Genomic DNA, 20,674 nt, shown 5'->3' with positions numbered 1-20,674 from the left:
ACTAACTCTCTACACTTTCCATATATCTCATACATCTCCCCTCCTCCCATCTCTCTCTTCTTTTCCTCCTTTCCTCATCCTGTCCATCCCTTCCTCTAGTCATCTCACCCCATTCCCACCCATGCTCATCAGCATGAGTAGACCCTGTAACACAATACAATAAAACAGGTCGATACTACTTCCGTAATACATCTGTCAAGTAGGGCAGGTGACACATCAAGGGCTTAAAAATCATTTATATGCCCATAATGTACAGGCCACTACGCTAAGAATGTGGATAAAGCAGGCTTCAGCACAACACGTGTTTCATGCAGAGCAGCCTACAAGTCTAGGTCCGGAAAACTGTTTCCTGTTCCTAACATGTAGGTTGCCCTGCAAAGCAGTTACATTTGGCAGGATGATACTGTTCCGTGTAACATACCTGTCATGTAGGGTAGCCTATACATCAGGGGCTGGTAGAAAACGATTTTGCTTTTATCTCTGTTTCTATTCTTATAAAACCCACAGTGCTGATAGTCGTGAGGCCTGCTGTTTCTGCGCCAAATTTGGTTGAAAAGTGTCCTGGGGTTTGGAGAACATCGATGATGAGGTGATTACAGGTGAAGGTGATAAAGGAAATCAGCCATGCTCTTTTCAAAGGGACTATAACCATATGTTGCTTCAGTATTTTAGGGAAGTCACAGAAATCCTATATCAAGGTGGCCACTTGGAGAACTGATATGCGGTCCTTCCGAGATACGATCCAGTGTGAAATAACACGTTTTGAAAAGCTTTGGAAAACACAACCCCCCCTCCCCCCCCCCCCCCACACACACACACACTGCTGTATTATATATTGAAATTCTGTTCACACTACAAGTAATGTACTCATATTTTAAACGGAAAACATAGTAGCAATACTTGTGGCAACGTAGTTACAGCATAATTAACAATGTAATCAACACTCTTTAGTCACATTTCACTTATTTTTCCATGAAAACAAGAGATATGTAATCGTCTTTGTATCACGTTTCACACAATTTAATTGTAACCACCGGTTGATAACATTTTTTGTAATTATCAACAACTTCTGTAATTGCAATTAGCCAATTTACTATATGCAACAACACATCAGTTGTAAGCAATAGTATGTAACACACGCGAGAAATCGTATGCAAGGTCCAGTACGATGTCAAGGTCCAGTACGATGTAAGATCTTGAATGGCACTCGCGGAAGTAATAAATGAACACTGAAACATAACTGCTTTTTTCTTCATGTGGGTACCATGGCGTTCTCTGGACCGTTTTCAGTTAAAGAACTTACATGAAACATCAACTGCAGCGAAGCAACGAAAAGAAGATATGTTCTGGAAAATGTTTATTATTTTGAACAAACTGAGATACATCCACCAGATTTCAAGAACATTTATTTCGGCTACTACTGACAAAATTAATATTTTTTACAGACGCTTAGTTTGAATTATTTTCTGTTGACAACATTTATCTCCAGCAGGATGGTAACACCGCGAACTGGAACAAAGGAAGATTAGGTCTCAACCTCCCGTCGACGACGAGGTCATTAGAGCACAAAATCGGGATGGGGAAGGGTGGGGTAGGAAATCTGCTGTCCCCTTTCGAAGAAACCACTTAGCCATTAGCCTGATGCGATTTAATCACGGAAAATCTAAATCTGGACGATGGGATGGGTATTTGAACGGTTGTCCACCCGAATATGAGTCCAGTGTCTTACCACTGCGCCACCAAGCAAACACATAAAATTGTAATATTACATATAGTGTAACAATCAACTACACTAATGACGCAAAACACTTTGATCACTGCCCACTGCGAGACCGAATTCCATCTGATGGGGTTGTGAGCACATAGCGCGGTAAGGAAAGTACATACGTAAAACAGAAACAAATGGGGAATCATTCTAGCAAATGGAGAAATTCAGTGACATAAGCGACTTTGACTAAGGGCAGATTGTTTTGACCCGGTGGCTGGGAACGAGCATCTCGGAAATGCAGAAGCTGGTCGGACGTTCGAGTGCTACCGTCGTGAGTCCGTATGGAGAATGGTTGACGGACAGTGAAACCACGAGTAGCTGGCAAGTTGGACGTCCCCGCCTCATCACAGTACGTGGAAGTCGGAGGCTTACCCGCTCTGTAAAGCAGGACAGGCGGCACTCTGTGGCACATCTGACCACAGAGTACAATGCTGGTGGAGGAACAAGTGTTTCCGAACACACTGTGAACATGGGGCTCCGCGACAGAGACCCCCCCCCCCCCCCACACACACACACACACATCTTCCCATGTTGGTCCAACGACTACATCAGTTACGAGTGCAGTGGGCACACGATCATCGAGATTGGACGTGGACGAACAGAAACTAGTAGCCTGGTAGGATGAATCACGTTTCTTGTTGCACCAGGTCCAACGTCACATCCGGATACGCCGCCATCAACGAAGCGAACTGCTGATTGAAACATGCAGTGCACCACGGACGCATACCGACGAGGGCAATATTATGCCATGGGGGTCATTCGCCATGGCTTCCGTAGGACCCATGGTGGCAATCGAAGGCACCATGACATGTGTGGACTATGCGAATATTACTGCGGACCACCTGTATTCCTTAATCTTGATGTCTTCCCCGATGGCAATGGTATCTTCCATCAGAACAACTGTCCGTGTCGCAAGGGCAGAAACGTCTTTCAGTGGTTTGCGGAGCATGATAGCGAACTCTCGATGTTTTGGGCGCTGAATTCGCCCGATCCGATCCGACGAAACACACACGGTACGTTATCGGGCGCCAGCTCATCAGCCACAAACCACCGGAGCGTAATTTATGAGAATCTTGTGACCTGTGCGTAAACAGCATCGCTCAAAAGTATTTTGAAGAGATATAAAATACGATAACGAATTCTTCAGGAGCAAATTTAAAAGACAGAACTTAGTTACCAAAACTTTATAATGTGTACTTCATTTTCTTACACATATTACACAGTTCTAAATTTTGCATCAATAATAAAACACAGGTGAACAAATTACATAGGATCAAAAGTATTTTGTTAAATCTAAACAGAGGAAAACAATATGAAGTGCTGATCGATAAAGTTCTGGGCTGAATACTCGGTTGCACAGCCCTTTGTGGGTATTACTGCAGCACACCTGGATGGCACAGAATTGCACACGTGGATTCTTCTTCCATTGCTCACACACTTCTTTGTAGAAAGCCTCCTTGTTGGCGCAGTTTTGCTCGCGAACAGGTCCATCTCGCTCGTCCAAAAATGTTTTATGGTGTCTAGGTCTTGACTTTGCCTTGGCCATTCGAATACCTTTTTTTTGCGTTGCTCCAGAACTGTCTGCACGTAGCCAGAAGTACGCTTCGGATCGTTTTCATGCTGGAATTGACTATTACGAGGCATATTTCCTCTTTCGCGAGGTACCATACGGTCTGTTAATGTTTCACCACACTTCAGGCTATCCAGTAGCCCATTAATTTCACCCAGAGGACCCACACCACTTCGTGAGAAACAGTCCCACACCTTGGTACTTTTTCCTTGGTGCTTCACGGTAGGTGTCCGATACTTTGTGATTCCTCTTGTTTCTCGACAGTCGAACATACTGTATCCCGTATGCGGAGAAGAGATTAAACCTGCTTTCATCACTCCACAAGCTTCAGTTATCCAGTCGCGTACTTCTTAGCAAACTGTAGTCTGGCACTTATCATAGGATTTCGAGAAGGTTGCATGCCATTGAGATATATAGCTGCTAAGTGACGTTTAACTGTCGAAACATGCACATTCACCCGATGTTTTACCTGTGGCTCATCACCCAAATCGCCGACGGTCTTTTAGGCATCAGCCATGTATTACCTTAGGGTGGTCCTATCTTCTTTTTGGGTAGAATTTCGTGGCCGACCATTTAGTGCATTGTTTTTTATCGTCGTCCTTTTTTTCTGAAACCGTGCCCAGACAGTCACAAGTTGTTATGAGATCTAGAACACCTTCGTAACAAATGACTGAGTTTGACCTTGATTTACCGGGTGATCAAAAAGTCAGTATAAATCTGAAAACTGAATAAATCACGGAATAATGTAGATAGGTACAAATTGACACACGTCCTTGGAATGACATGGGGTTTTATTAGAACCAAAAAAATACAAAAGTTCAAAAAATGTCCGACAGATGGGGCGTCGTCTGATCAGAATAGCAATAATTAACATAACAAAGTAAGACAAAGCAAAGATGATGTTCTTTACAGGAAATGCTCAATACGTCTACCATCATTACTCAACAATAGCTGTAGTCGAGGAATGATGTTGTGAACAGCATTGTAAAGCATGTCCGGAGTTATGGTGAGGCATTGGCGTCGGATGTTGCCTTTCAGCTTCCCTACAGATGTCGGTCGATCACGATACCCTAGAGATGTCGGTCGATCACGATACACTTGCGACTTCAGGTAACCCCAAAGCCAATAATCGCACGGACCGAGGTCTGGGGACGTGGGAGGCCAAGCATGACGAAAGTGGCGGCTGAGCACACGATCACCATCAAACGACGCGCGCAAGAGATCTTTTACGCGTCTAGCAATGCTTTGTTTTTTTTTTTTTTTTTTGTTCTAATAACACCACATGTCATTCCAAGCATGTGTGTCGATTTTTACCTCTCTATCTACATTATTCCGTGGTCTATTAAGTTTTCAAATTTATACTGAGTGTTTGATCACCCGGTAGTTCTGTTAAGACAGCTTGTCTGATATCTACTGAATATTCTTCAGTTTGAGGCATTGCTGTGAGTAAATAAAAACATTACAATTAAGCCTACCTTTTTAAAGTTAGATTTGTTGCAGTCTTCCGATTCCACAAATACTTTAGCAACCCCTTGGAAACACTGTTTACAGCTGAAGTCCATGCTTACCTGCATATAGCAATCAATATATGTAATCGCGGTGAGCTAAAGCAGTCTTCTGCCCGGTTTGTTTTGATTCCGCATATAGATAAACACGCCTATCAATCTACTAGTTCAACTACGAAATTCTTTTGAGCGATTCTGTACCTGGCGTCATATACCTACCAATGACTTGTCTAACCCACGTCACACACATTGTGATCCAAAGGTGTACCAATAGTGTTTCGGCTCATCAATGTATACGGTGTACAATTCGCATACGATGGCGTGGAAGAGACGCGAATATGGTTAAAATGGAGGAAAATCTGTAGAAACTTCTGTACTAACACCAAACACCATGAAAAGAACCCAATGCGTCTTCAGCGACGAAACAGGCACCGCCTACACCGAACAGTTATTGGTCCTCAATCCCTGTACAGCACGAGAGCTAATAATGTAGTGTGTTTCGTCAGGCTGCTGAGGAACGGAAAGCTGGAGAGGCGAGCGTCTGGTCCTCTCATTAGCGCGCTACGAGGACCTAGAGGCGCGGCGGCGCGGACTGTGTGTCGGTCTCGAGCCAGCGACGAAGAGGCTCGTAAATAGCGTCGCGACGACTCAGGAGGAAGAAGAGGGGTAGGGAAGGGGGAGGGGAGGGTGGAAGCCGATAGCTGCTCCGCGCCGCCTCCCCCACCTGTCTGCGTGTGCAGCCAGCCTTATGCTGTGGGCCGACTCTGGGAAAAAAATCAATGCAGCGGGCCCGGCGCCGAGGACACTTTCACTGGCTGACGAGACGGCCCAACAACCTTCACACCGGAGGCCGCAGTTTGATCTACACGCACATACATCCCGAGATATGACACATTTCCATTGGCGACCCCGTCAGCCTAGTCTGACAGAATTCCAGCTCATGACAGGCGCACGTCAGGATGATCTGAAAAAAGCTGCACGTACCTCTAGTCAGTGTTTGATAGAATTTCAAAGAGCTGCAAAGTTTGTAAACTTGTTTCAACTGTACGGAAATGTAAAACTGTGCACATCACAAAACGAGACAAGGTAGCTTCCTCTTCTACACGCTTCACAGTTGATTCTTAGAGTGTAGAAGTCGAAGTGGGGAATAATACTACACAACACCTGTATATAAACTATTGATTTCCTTCGAAGGAACTTCCAAATTTAAATAATAGATGTACGTTTTCCCTTAAATGACTTCACCAGTTTCTGGAATAAATTTCTTCATCACGGTCACGGATGTTTCAATTCATCGTCTTCGACTAATTGAACTGGTGCGTCGGCTATAATAACTTCAATGTCGATGACATATGACAAAATTACCATCCTTGCTTCATTTCATAACAAGCTGAGTACCCAGCGTTACTTGGGTATATATGTATTCCAGTCTTCTAATACACCATCTCACTTTCCCCCCCCCCTCCCCCCCTATCTGTGTCCTCCTCCTACCACTTTCTCTTCCATTTTATCACTACGAGGGTACGAGGGCACAGTATTTCTTTCCAAATTGTCACTAAAACGTGTATCAAATTTGGTTGAAATCGTTCCAGGAATTTAGGGTGAGCTTTTTACCCGTGGCTTTTCCCGCGTACGCACATGTCAAATACCTTTCACGCGTATTTGTACACGTATTTCGCATTATCTCTAGCGTATTTCGCTCTGCACTTTCATTCTCGCAGCTCAATATTTATGACGTGGTATCTCCTGAACTATATGCTTTACAATGGACTGGTTATGAATTACCTGTTTCCTTTATACCCGAGTTGTGCTAGTCTTTTATCACATTTCACCATCTTATGCACAGCTATCTTGGCTGCGTGCAGACAAGCGCACAGATTTCCGTATCCTCTATCTTCTTTACTGTCTTATTAGTTATTAATGTATACTGTAACGCATATCTCTCGTAGACCTTAACGCTCTCATCTGAACAGCATGGCAGAAATAGCCGCTCCCATCAGATCAAAATCCTTTATGTTCCACTCCATCGTTCTGCCACTTTCTCGAAGTGCTTCTCAGTAATAGGAACCTGACTCTGGAATGACCGCCCGCAGTATATTAGAGAACTGAGCAACATCTCCAGCTTCAGAAGACAGTTAATAACATATTTGTTAAAGCAACAATAGCGACTACCATTGTCCCTCTACGCACTTGTCACCCTTGTACATCCTTCTTTCCAACCAGATTTTTCTCATTTCCCAGTATTCTTAGATAGAGCAGTCTTCTTAAATTTTCTTTCCACAGAACTTGCTATGTCAGATAACATCTGTTTTGCACACCTTTAAATTCTCTTGTATCCACCACTTTTATTATTATTGCTGTCATTATTATTACTACTATCACTATTAGAGGTAGCCGCAACACTATCAGTAGCAGTAGGTGTAGTACAAGTACTGCCAGTATTAACTTCATTGTTTATAGTCAGTACATTGTCACTATAGACACTAAACTCATTTTAATAGTCTCTGCCATACTGAAATTGTTGTTTATTGGGTAACTTTGATGTAAAAAAGTACTCAATGTCTTAAACCCGCGTCCGATGTAAGAGAACCTTATGGCTCTAATCACTGTAAGACGTGTATATTACTATTGTCTATTGTCAAACCACAATTTATGAAAGATGTTTACATTTTTTATGGGATTAAGTAGGAATAATTAATATTTGTCATTTTGGAAATAATTGTGGTAACAGAGAATGTCTGCACCAAAGTATTGTTGGCGGGAGAGACCGCACACTGATATAATTTTAAAAGGGCGGGAGAGACCGCATATGGATACATTTTAAGAAAAGAGTGGGAAAGACCGCGCATTGATACATTTTGTAATGGTAGCAGGGATTGTCTGCACCAGAAAGCATTGTTGGCGGGAGAGACCGCAGTTTAGCGTTCGTAGGCAGTGTTGCCAATTTAGCGACTTTGTCGCTAGAAATGGCGACTTTTGCCTTCGTCTTAGCGGCAAAAAAAAAAAAAAAAAAACTTTTTACCGACAAAAATTATTTAGCGACTTATCTGGCGACTTTTGGAGTACTGACGACTTTTGAAGTACAAATCAAAACTATTTTGGGCCAGTATTTTCATTAACAAAACTAAGATATTAACTATAGAATGGCTACTACACTGACTTTATTCTAGATTACTTAAGTTAAATTAAGTTCTTAGCAGATCATGTAGCATTGTTCAGCATTTGGTAAACCTGAATGTGGGAATTGCTTACAGAGCAAGAAAACCTTGACTATAGAACAATTCATTATTCATTACCCACTAGCCTGTTGTCGTCGATAGCGTATAGATCTATAAATCTTCAACTTTTGACCTCCCTTTATTTTTCGAATTGACAAAAAACATACGTAATATTAAGTATAATAAAATACATTTCTATCTAGCAACCTCTAATTTTTCGAAATGTTAACTCGCAGTCAAATTATTACCACATGCACAGTGGTAACGCAAGAACAATTCGGTGGGGGTATCTCAGACATTATTACGTTTTAAACATTGAACAATAGGACTGATATCGAGTTACCGGATGAGTAGATTGTTTGATGGCCTCACGTTCGGCTGAGTTTTAATGTATTTTCAGTGATTACAAATTGGTGAAACTTATGTTGTGGTGGCTTACATAATTGATTTACCGCAAAAGAAGAAGCAGTACGCTCAAAAATATCGGGATGCGTGGGAAGCAGAACCTTAATTCAATGGGTGGCTGAAACCAGTCGTTGCAGACTTATCCAAGGCAAGATTCCAAGTATGTGCAACAGAGTTTTATGCTAAATTGTGTGATATTAGAAAGCATTCGAAAACTGTTAACCATAAACAAAAAATTGATTTAAAGAAACACAAACCACCTTACCTGTGAAAATTGTTCCGAAAACTACAGTCAGAATAGCAAGCAGAGCGGAAGGGGCCCTTCCTTTATTTATTGCTGAACATTGTTCTATTTTAGCTGTAGATCATTTTGGAATACAGTGCAAGAAGGTGTTTTCCGGTGATGAGGGCGCTAGAAACAAGCAATTACATCGTACAAGGTGCACTAACATTATAACTGAAGTTTTGGCTCCATATTTTACACAATCATTGGTTGAAGATATAGGTAACCAAAGATACAGTGTACTAATAGATGAATCCACAGATGTATCAATATCTAAAATGCTAGGTATCGTTATACGGTACTATAGTGTAAACAATCAAACCATTAGATCAGCATTTCTCAAACTCGTCGTGGTAGAAACTGCAGATGCAAGAAATCTGGCTGCTGTTCTTGTGAATTCTTTGGAAGATCTCAAACTTCTAATCGCTAATATGGTAGGAATTGGCACAGATAATGCTTCTGCAATGGTTGGAATAAACAATGGGCTTTTCGAACAGCTCAAGAGAGAATATGGTTTGAAGCATTTGGTATTGATCCATTGCATTTGTCACTCTCTTCAGCTTGCAGTTTCGCACGCCTCAGTGAATACAGTACCTAGAAACATAGTTTCTCGTACGGGAAACCTACAATTGGTTCTCCATTTCACCCAAAAGACAAGAGGAATATGAAAAGGTTTATGAGACAATAAATTGTGGAAAACAGCCACTAAAATTTTTGAAGGTCTGTGCAAGACGTTGGATTTCAATTGAACCAGCAATACGAAGAATTCTGGAGCAGTGGGAAGAACTAAAGCTACATTTTTCACTTGCCATGGTTCAAGACAATTGTTACACTGCCGATTTTTCGTACAAGATGTCTTGTGACGATTCAAATCATCTTTACATGTTTTATCTTAAGCATGCTTTAGAAGACGTACAAATAGCAATAAAAGCTTTTGAATGAGAAGACAATGACCCCACTAAATTACTAAATACACTTGTATTCTCATGCAGTCACTCGGACAAAACATAGTTTTTCCAATTGTTGATTTGTTGACAACACCAGTTCCAAGAGAATGTATGTACGCAAATCCGAACCTTGGCTTTATGTTTGAACAGAAATTGGCTGAGTCAAGTATATCTGAAGAAAATAAAGTTTATTTGAAGAAGAGATGCATTCAAAAAATGGTTCAAATGGCTCTGAGAACTATGGGACTCAACTGCTGTGGCCATCAGTCCCCTAGAACTTAGAACTACTTAAACCTAACTAACCTAACGACATCACACACACCCATGCCCGAGGCAGGATTCGAACCTGCGACCGTAGCAGCAGCGCGGCTCCGGACTGGAGCGCCTAGAACCGCACGGCCACCAAGGCGACAGAGATGCATTCAGTTTAGTCTGGAACTCATAAAAGAAATTCAACAAAGACTACCAAGTAACGTTACGATCCTGAAAAATATGTCAATACTGAATGTTGAAGAAACACTAAAAGTGAATAAAAATAATGCTGTAGCGGATGTAGCCAAAGAATTGGGTTTTAGTGGCGATTTCATAGACGGTATGCTGCAAGAATGGCATAATATCAAATTTTCTTTTATTTCACAGCTAGCAATGACTGTTCTATGCCTACCGCATTCAAATGCAGAAGTGGAAAGAATATTCAGTTCTATGAACATTATAAAAACCAAACAACGTAACAGATTATCGTTAAAGACAATTAATGCTTTGATCATACTGAGAGACCAGCTGAAGAAACAAAATAAAGATTGTGCATCTTTTGACATACCGTCAGATGTATTGGAGCTTTTTGGAGCGAACAAAAGTTACTCTTTTGCGACAAAACCAGTCGAACTGCAACATCATCTTTTGAGCGACGTTCAACCCTCTACATCAACTACAGTTCTGTCAGAGCATGAAACATAAGAGTTATTCGATCTTCTGAGTGACGACGATGAATAGCTCACATACAGGTATGTATATATTTTGTAACCTAATTTGAGTTCTTGCTTTCTTTTGTTGCAAATATAGTTGTATATTTCTAGTATATTTGACTACTGTGATTGAAACAATTTGTGTGTTGCGTCAATTATGATAACATGTTTAATTAAACGTTAGCATATTTTATATGAATGTTGTTGCAAGCGATGCGTCATTTAATTAAGACAATATAGCAATTACGTATGAGACAATTTTTATTAATATTTTATTACCCCCCCCCCCCCATGGCTTATTGCACCTTTCACAGCACGAAATATTCAGTATACTATTAGTAAAATCAGTTTTAGCGACTTTCTAGCGACTTTTGATATTGAATCTAGCGACTCGGGTTTTTTAGAGTCGGCAACACTGTTCGTAGGAAGTCAGTAGTATGTGAGATGTGAAGCGAGTCAGTAGCAGGTCTGAAGCGAGAGGTTGAGAGGAGCGGTGTGCCTGACAGCCACCAGCTATGATTTACAAGAGATTATAAACGGATGTACAGAGACTATTATCACAAGAGGAACTAATATTATTGAATAATTTTTTTTTTTTTTTTTGAGAGACTCAAGACTACTGAAGGTATGTTCGCGCAAAGCTAGTTGTAAGATTGTTGTAAAAAGTAAGTCCCATTTGAACGTGTGTAAAATCATTTCATTACCAACAGTAAATATTTGAAGAATCGTTTTGAGAATACAATTAATTTTTGCCAGCGATATTGCATTACTGATTATTATCCATCCCAAAAACCATCAACGTAAGACTTTGCAAAATTTTATTGTTGTCAAAAATAGTTTAACTATGAATTACGTAACTTCAGCCAAATTAATTAAAGAATAACGTCAGCTTTGGTAATAAATACAGCCACTTATTATGACAGCCCACTAGCAGCTAATATAGTATAGTAAAACAGAGTAAGTATATTTATGTCGCAGTTATGTAGCAGTCAGATGGCGATCCAGTAACAGTAAAAAAGGTAAGGAACAGTTTTGGGTCATTACAGGTAACGAGTGAGGGCCACGACGACGACACATTCTATGTTTCGTCGAAATAATCAGCAAATCACTTTTAATAAGCAGCATCTAAATTTGTATGCGAAGATTGCACTTATTATTATTATTATTATTATTATTGAGAAACAGAATTAATTTCAAAAGGAAGATTTCATTTGTTATTATTAAGCAAGAGATAGAAATCCTAAGGGAAGGTTTTATAGGTTACTGTTGAAGGGAAGGTTGCGTAACAAAAGAGATATAAAGGAGGTGGGAAGGTTGCATCACTTAGGTTATAAGTAATGAAATTAATTAAATAGATCATTTTGCTGTTACATCAGGACGACTGTCTGCGAAATGCGTTGTGAATCGAGTAATGTGTCAAAACGTCACGAATGATGTGGCACTTTTTCACGCAACTCAGTATTTGACGCCACAGATCCTGAACTACGTGCCTTTGGATGTTGTAATTTATCTGATACATTTAGTGGTATATGTGAATACAGTCATAGTACTGCATGAATAGCGAAAATTTAGTAAGCGATAAATTTTTTTCCTTCCATCAGTTTGTGGGCACCGCCTGCGAGAAAAAGCTTTGTAAAGGTTCGAAAATGCATGTGAAGTTCGTTGCAGGTTGCTAAGTGCTAAGTGTTCTCATTCTCAATATTTGATGAATGAAGTATGGATATTCGCGCGTCGTATATATCTCCTTTTTTATAAATACTAGATACTGTATGGATACTGTATATAATAGCCACATCCGGATTTGAGTCATGTTCCGGTACACAGTTTTAACCTGACACACACACACACACACACACACACACACACACACACACACACACTCCACTGCAGAATGCAACCTACTTTGTGCCTACGTAGAATGGAACGCACTTTGTGCCTACGTCACTTTCCCAAAGCCCCTGCCTCACAGAAGTATTACCAGAGCTCGTGCGAGGTAAGTCAGTGCTGGGCGAGTCCACCCCTTTTTACCTGGAAGGACTGCCGCCTTACAGCGTTACTCGTAAGTACACTCAATAGCAATAGCAAAACAACTGGCCTACTGTAGACAATATGGCACAAAAGTCGCAGCATTTGGCGGTAACATCAGGAAATCCTGACCAGGGGGTGACGTCAGACAGAGGGAGCGAGGCACTGATTCTGAAATGGGACGTGTCCGACACTTATTCTGTTCTCGCCTATGCCACGTGTGCTAAGAATTACTTAACGACACAGATTATGGACCTGATCGAATGTTCGAATCGCAGCATCTACACCCGGGTACCAAGAAATATGAGGCACAGATGCGCTTACAATGGCTAGCACAATGGACTCGCATTGTCGAGGAAGACGGTTCGAACCCGCGTCCGGCCATCCTGATTTAGGTTTTCCGTAATTTCCCTAAATCGCTTCAGGAAAATGCCAGGATGGTTCCTTTGAAACGGGACGGCCGACTTCCTTCCCCACCCTTCCCTAATCCGGTGGGACCGATGACCTCACTGTTTCGTTCCCTCTCCCAAATCAACCAACCAAAATGCGCTTATAACGGCTCACTATTTATCACTAGGGCTTAACTAAGAAGAAAGATCAATTTTAACAACTTTTTTTTTTTTTTCAAAAATCGCTTATCTTCGTCTTTTGCGATTTGAAATGATAACCTATGTTTTGGGATGAAGATTAGAGCCACTAAACTACTTTCAGGAGTGTATGGACTTAAGTGTTCAAGGAGGCCTATAACTATGTTTCTCATGGCGTAATTGTTAAAAGCGAGTTATAGTGAACTGAAGGCGCAGACTTCAAAGATACTTGTTCTCATCTTATCGTTTGCCCGAATTCACTAAAAAGAAAAAAAAAATACGGCGATAATTCGGACAATAACGGAAATTTTTTGATCGCCCCTTATGGGTCATGGATGTTAGCCACCAAAACGCTTGTGGGGTAGCACTGATATATTTCTTGTAAGCAGCTCAAGGAGTCGGCCCAAAAAACGGAAGTTCTTTGTTGTGTGAGTTTTGTCGCGTTGCAGACACCGAGATATGGGTACCGACTCTGCAGTTTTACGCTGCAGGTACTCCCAGAGGAAGCTTTTCGTGCTCCCTTGTGTAAGCAAATGGCATCATCAGCTCTGTCACCGAGTGTAGATGCATCCGGAATTAAGGTAGTCGCGGAGAAATCGACGGAATAGGTGTCTGAGAATGGCGTGCGTCTGTAATTTCCTTGAGGCCACGGAAGAGGTCCATCCGAATCACTGGACTGGGTACAAATCACGTAGTGTTGCCGAGAGAGAATTCTATGTAGACAGGCAAGAGAGGGGAGCGGACGGTGAATGAACAGTCCCCAATCGTACCCTACCCGCTCTACTTATTTTTGGGCGATTCGCAAACAGTCTGACCTGTTGGTTGTGAGGCAGACTAGAATAATGCGGATAGGTAGGCATTTGATACATTTTGAGCGTATATGGGCCGCGTCCCGATATAGATTGGGTATAACAACGCCGTTTCTCATCTCATACGTATATTCACTTGTCATTGCAGTTACTTTTTTTGTTCGCGAAAGAGCTAAAACTCAATCTGATCATAAAACACAGCAGAATATACAAAACACTGAAATTTAAATCATTTCCTGGGCGTTAGTCGTCCCACACTTGTCTTAAATCGCGTTAAATGTACTACGAGTAAACCACTGTTTACAATGGCTTCTTCAACAGAACGTAATACACTCAATAATATCACATTCACAATACAGAACGCCATTTAGACAGAGTGACACCGTAACACTTCACGAAGAGTTAATTCTGAACGAAAAGTTCTTTAGATGTAAATATATTTTCAAAGTAAATCGTTTTACACTTTTTCTGTACGAGGAGGATATTTATTCACTGTCACTGCATATGACGTCACTGTGTAACCGTGGATCAGTTCGTCGTTACACAATTTTCCGGCTGAGTTGTAGAAGTTGCTGGATGCATTGGGCATTCGCTAAGCTGAACACATCGTACTTGCCCAATACGAATTAGAATTAGCAACTGTGTTCTACCAAGATTCCTTCTGCCGCGCCTCGAATTCTTGCAAGTATATCAGCGATAGCGATGAGTTTCGTACACATACGAAGCACACGCAAAAAACAAGTTTGGTCACAAACCACTTACCTGTTAGGGGCAAGGTGATTGTAGGTGGATGTAAGGTAAAATGGGCTTAGTTATTTACGTAATAGCTGTGGTAAGTCAGGCGTTTCAAATTACTGACAGTATTCTATAAAACTGGGCAGCAGACGTGTTATAAGAATGTCTGCTGCACAACAGTCTACGTCACTACAAAATACACTACTGGCCATTCAAATTGCTACACCAAGAAGAAATGCAGATGATAAACGGGTATTCATTGGACAAATATATTATACTAGAACTGACATGTTATTACATTTTCACGCAATATGGGTGCATAGATCTTGAGAAATCAGTACCCAGAACCACCACCTCTGGCCGTAATAACGGCCTTGATACGCCTGGGCATTGAGTCAGAGCTTGGATGGCGTCTACAGGTACAGCTGCCCATGCAGCTTCAACACGATACCACAGTTCATCATGAGTAGTGACTGGCGTATTGTGACGAGCCAGTTGCTCGCCCACCATTGACCAGACGTTTTCAGTTGTTAAGAGATCTGGAGAATGTGCTGGCCAGGGCAGCAGTCGAACATTTTCTCTATCCAGAAAGGCCCGTACAGGACCTGCAACATGCGGTCGTGCATTATCCTGCTGAAATGTAGGATTTCGCAGGGATCAAATGAAGGGTAGAGCCACGGGTCGTAACACATCTGAAATGTAACGTCCACTGTTCAAAGTGCCGTCAATGCGAACAGGAGGTGACCGAGACGTGTAACCAATGGCACCCAACACCATCACGCCGGGTGATACGCCAGTATGGCGATGACGAATACACGCTTCCAATGTGCGTTCACCGCGATGTCGCCAGACAGGTATGCGACCATCGTGATGCTGTAAACAGAACCTGGATTCATCCGAAAAAATGACGTTTTGCCATTCGTGCACCCAGGTTCGTCGTTGAGTACACCATCGCAGGCGCTCCTGTCTGTGATGCAGCGTCAAGGGTAACCGCAACCATGGTCTCGAAGCTGATAGTCCATGCTGCTGCAAACGTCGTCGAACTGTTCGTGCAGATTGTTGTTCTCTTGCAAACGTCCCCATCTGTTGACTCAGGGATCGAGACGTGGCTCCACGATCCGTTACAGCCGTGTGGATAAGATGCCTGTCATCTCGACTGCTAGTGATACGAGGACGTTGGGATCCAGCACGGCGTTCCGTATTACCCTCCTGAACCCACCGATTCGATGTTCTGCTAACAGTCATTGGATCTCGACCAACGCGAGCAGCAATGTCGCGATACGATAAATCGCAATCGCGATAGGCTGCAAACCGACCTTTATCAAAGTCGGAAATGTGATGGTACGCATTTCTCCTCCTTACAAGAGTTATCACAAAAACGCTTCACCAAGCAACGCCGACCAACTGCTGTTTGTATAAGAGAAAACGGTTGGAAACTTTCCTCATGTCAGCACGTTGTAGTTGTCGCCACCGGCGTCAACTTTGTGTGAATGCTCTGAAAAGCTAATCATTTGCATATCACAGCATCTACTTCCTGTCGATTAAATTTCGCGTCTGTAGCACATCATCTTCGTGGTGTAGCAATTTTAATGGCCGGTAGTGTACGTATTACGTAGGGACTACACAGAGAGTAAATCTCACGTTTTGTTCATTGTTAGGACCATTGCGCAACGGCAGTGGTGAATGTTCAGGTGGTCAGGCACAGTTCTGTTGCGGCACGGATAAAAGGTGCACCATAGGGTGCGAGTGAAATGGGGCTACGACTAGAAAGGTACTCGAAAGTACTCCAGACAGTGCGATTCTCATGGACAAAACGTCTAAATTGCACACAGATTCAATTTGACATTCTAGTGGTATAAAGGGCCAAACGCAGTGTCGCGTCCAGTACTAGTGACATTGTTCCGAAAACTTGACCGAGGCCACACAGATGCGGGTGATACTGATGGGGAAGGAAGGACTTACACAACGACCACAGACGAGAACGTTCATGCAATCGAAGACCTGACTTGCACCAACCGCAAAATGAATAACGCTCAACAGATGCGCCAGTGCCAGTTTCATCATCCGAGATCGTTTGCAGTATCAGAAATCGTACCCATGTTGATTTGCCCGATCACTGCCGCCTGCGCACAAAAGCGTAATACTTATGGCCATAAAGAATAAAGAGCCGTGGAAAATTGAGGAAAAGAAAACATTGTTCTCATGCACGACAATCCTACTCCACACAGGTTTAGAAGTATCCGCGTACAGTCCAGCTCTTGCTCCATGCAATTTCCGATATTTTCGGCAAGCTTGAAGAACATTTGGGGGAAAGAGGCTTTGCAACGATGACGCTCACACGGGGGTTCTCAGATGGTCCCGTGACAAAGAAGCGGATTTCTATCGTTGAGGAACTGAACGACTGACTGGTAAAACGTTCAGACCTTTGCTTACAGAGACTTTGTGACTATATTAAAAAAATCGTGTTATGTATCCGTGTCACTTTGAACTGTAGTACAGCATTCAATAAAACCTACTTGGTCTGACGTGATAATCTGTGATTTACTTTTTGAGGTCCCTTTGTAATATCATACTGTATCACTTATTTTATTAATCTATACAACAATTTTAATAAACATTTTTGGAACAGTGATCAAAAACTTTTAATTTTTTTTCTTTCAAAAATTCAGTCCTGATCACACCAAGTATGCTTCAAGAACATAGGTGATCGGTTTCGGCCTTATCACATGACCATAATCAGACCTGTAATTTAATTTAGAAAGTAATAGAAACCTTACTAGATTGACAATAAAAATGACAAAATGCTTATAAGGAAAAAATACAATAAGACTTGTTATACCCATGGCGACCTTCGAAGATGGTAGGTGGAGCACTCTTTTCAGCTGCTGTGTCCACCATCTTCTAAGGTTGCCATGGGTATAACAAGTCTTATTGTATTTTATCCATATAAGCATTTTGTCATATTTTATTGTCAATCTAGTAAGGTTTCTATTACTTTCTAAATTAAATTACAGGTCTGATGATGGTCATGTGATATGGCCGAAACCGGTCACCTATGTTCTTGAAGCATACGTCGTGTGATCAAGACTGAATTTTTGAAAGAAAAATTTTTAATCTATGCAAGTTGTAATTATATACACGAATGTAAAAACTAAAAAAAATCAAGCGATAGCTTTAAAGTTTCGCCTGCCCGTTATACATAACTGACGAAGACAATTCACGCACATAGAACAAGACTTCCACACTTATCTTAGTCGACAGGTACAACGAGCAGGCAAAGATTTGGATGTTATCACATGGCCATGTGTAATGGCTGTCAAAATAGCCACTCGTTTGCGTGGGAAAAATAAATGCCTAAGCAGTTATCACGTATAAAAAAAATGGCAGTAGGTGGAGTGGGAAGGGGCGGGGGGGGTGGGGGGGGGACGACGGCGACGACAAAAACAACCACTAGCACCTTATCTTACTGCAATGCAAAAAATAGCAGATAAGGACCTCGCAGGCTTGTACAACGAATATTAGTCTCATGACATAGATTTATAGCCCAGCGTAATTTCTCGCGTGTTGTGGCAAGGATGGAGCCGTGAATGCTGTGGAATATCAACATTCCGCCGCACAAACAACACACTGGTTGTGCGTCCCTTCCGTGACTGCAATTATCTTTTTGTGGCACTGTCCTCATTACGTTAATGCAGCAGTACACTGTAATTATACTGCTACCTTGATGACGATCTGAGGACGCTGGTCGGTGTGTACCACCCTTGCTTCGTCAACAACTGAGGCTTGCCGCCAGTGGGATGCCACATCGTATGTGTTCCGCCGTGCCTTTCGTAGGCAGCTGTGCATGATTACAGTCACGTAACCACGGAAATTCTTATTTGTATGACTGCATGAAATGATACAAGATAACGGAGTACGTCCTGCAAAACGGTTTTTTGCACTATAGCGTCCGGATTAGTGCACTTACATATTTACCATTATTTTATAGAGTGCTGTTTGAATCCCGTAGCTCTCGTGCGCGAAATAACGATCTTTGTGTCCACTGTGTAGGTACAAACTAGGTTTTCACCGTGTAGAAAAATAATATGTATTAATTCATACAGGCGCCAGTTGAATGTGCCAGAGATATAAAAAAATTTAAATTTGTGGTAAGTTCCTATGGGACCAAACTGCTGAGGACATCGATCCCTAGGTTTACACGCTACTTAAAGTAACTTACGTTAAGGATAACACACACACCCATGCCCGAGGGAGGATTCGAACCCCCGACGGGGGGGGGGGGGGGGGGGGGGGGAGTTGCGCGAACCGTGTCAAGGCGCCAGACCGTGTGGCTAGACCGCGCGGCGCCAAAGATATATTAATTCATATTACGCCGCATCTGTGTAATATGAGAGGGCGGCGGAGATATTAAAAACACTATACCTCCAATTTTTTGCTTTACACCCCCTCTCGTGTTTCAATGCTTCTAACATAGTTTTTCTGCTCTGGTCCACCGTGGTGTACGTGCGTATCTTTTTCTACATGTGCCTTACAAATAAAAATGTGGATAGCTCGTGGAAGAAAACTATTTTATTTCTACTAGCTTCAAGTACACCTGTACCCCTCTATGTGCATCATGAGACAGTAGCTCAAATCTTCGGTCGCACGGGAATAACCTTCAAGAAAACCATTGCCGCATCGTCATCGGTATTATTGTACTACAACAGAGAATAGGTAATTATCATTAATCGGAAGAGAAATTTCAAAGTTGATTATTCATAGTTAATGTTGCGGAAGATTTAAAGCAGTACCTGTCGTCACGACCTGCATGGTGCTTGCGTAAAAGTAAAAACTTGACCAGTCCCAGTCGGCAGACGCTGTTGATAATGGTATTATAGTTATATCTCTCTCTCTCTCTCGCCAAATTAATCTTATTTTTATACCAGCCAGATATGAAACTTACATAACTTGCATAGCAATCAGTAACGCTGTTTAATTTAGAACTGCGGCCAATGTTCCAGTGTGAAGCAAATGTATACAAATGACACTGGAGAGGGAGAAGTTACGACGGCGATATCCACGCAGCCGCTACGTCTCGTACATCACAAAACTGGCTGGGAATCAAGGCACTGCCGGGTGTGTTTATTTATAGCTGTGCCCGGAACTTCGTAGTAATGGAATTTATTTTTTATTTTTTAATACCTCTTTATACATAAAATTTGAAGTAGCGTGATTGAGGACATGAACGAAGGGCTTGTTTGCTTCACTAACGTGGGAGAGATTCATGTACGGCTCGCCGTGCGAGAAGCAGCTGGCACTGAGCACTGAGGTCCATGCCCGCCAGCACGCAGTGTCTGGCTTTTTTTTTTTTTTTTTTTAAAAAAAAAAGAGCGGTACACATTTAGAGCGAAATGATGATATGTTAGGACTAAGAGGGCTTCGTGGTACAAAGAAAACGATCGTCTGCGCCACTTCCCGTTAAAATTTCTGCTTACATGATGTTACCTTCGAGAGAAGTAACTTTAGACCTTTACATCCACATGACTACTCTGCAATTCACAATTAAGTGCCTGGCAAGGAGTTCATCGGACCACCTTCAAGGTGTTTCTCTAGCGTTGTACTCTCCAAAGGCGCGTGGAAAAAACAAGCACTTAAATCTTTCTGAGCGAACTTCGATGTCTCTTATTTTATTCTGATGATCATTTTTTCAATATCTAGGTGGACGCCAACAAAACATTTTCACATTCTGAGGAGAAAGTTGGCGATCGAAATTTCATGAGAAGGTCCTGTCGCAGGGGAAAACGCCTTTGTTTTAATGATTCCCACCTCAATGCGCATATCATATCCGTGGCACTCTCTCCCCTATTTCGCGGCAATA

Source organism: Schistocerca piceifrons, chromosome 3 (genome assembly GCF_021461385.2).
Source record: "Schistocerca piceifrons isolate TAMUIC-IGC-003096 chromosome 3, iqSchPice1.1, whole genome shotgun sequence".
NCBI lineage: Eukaryota > Metazoa > Arthropoda > Insecta > Orthoptera > Acrididae > Schistocerca > Schistocerca piceifrons.
The sequence above is the reverse complement of the archived record's forward strand: the minus strand, read 5'-3'. Positions refer to the sequence as shown.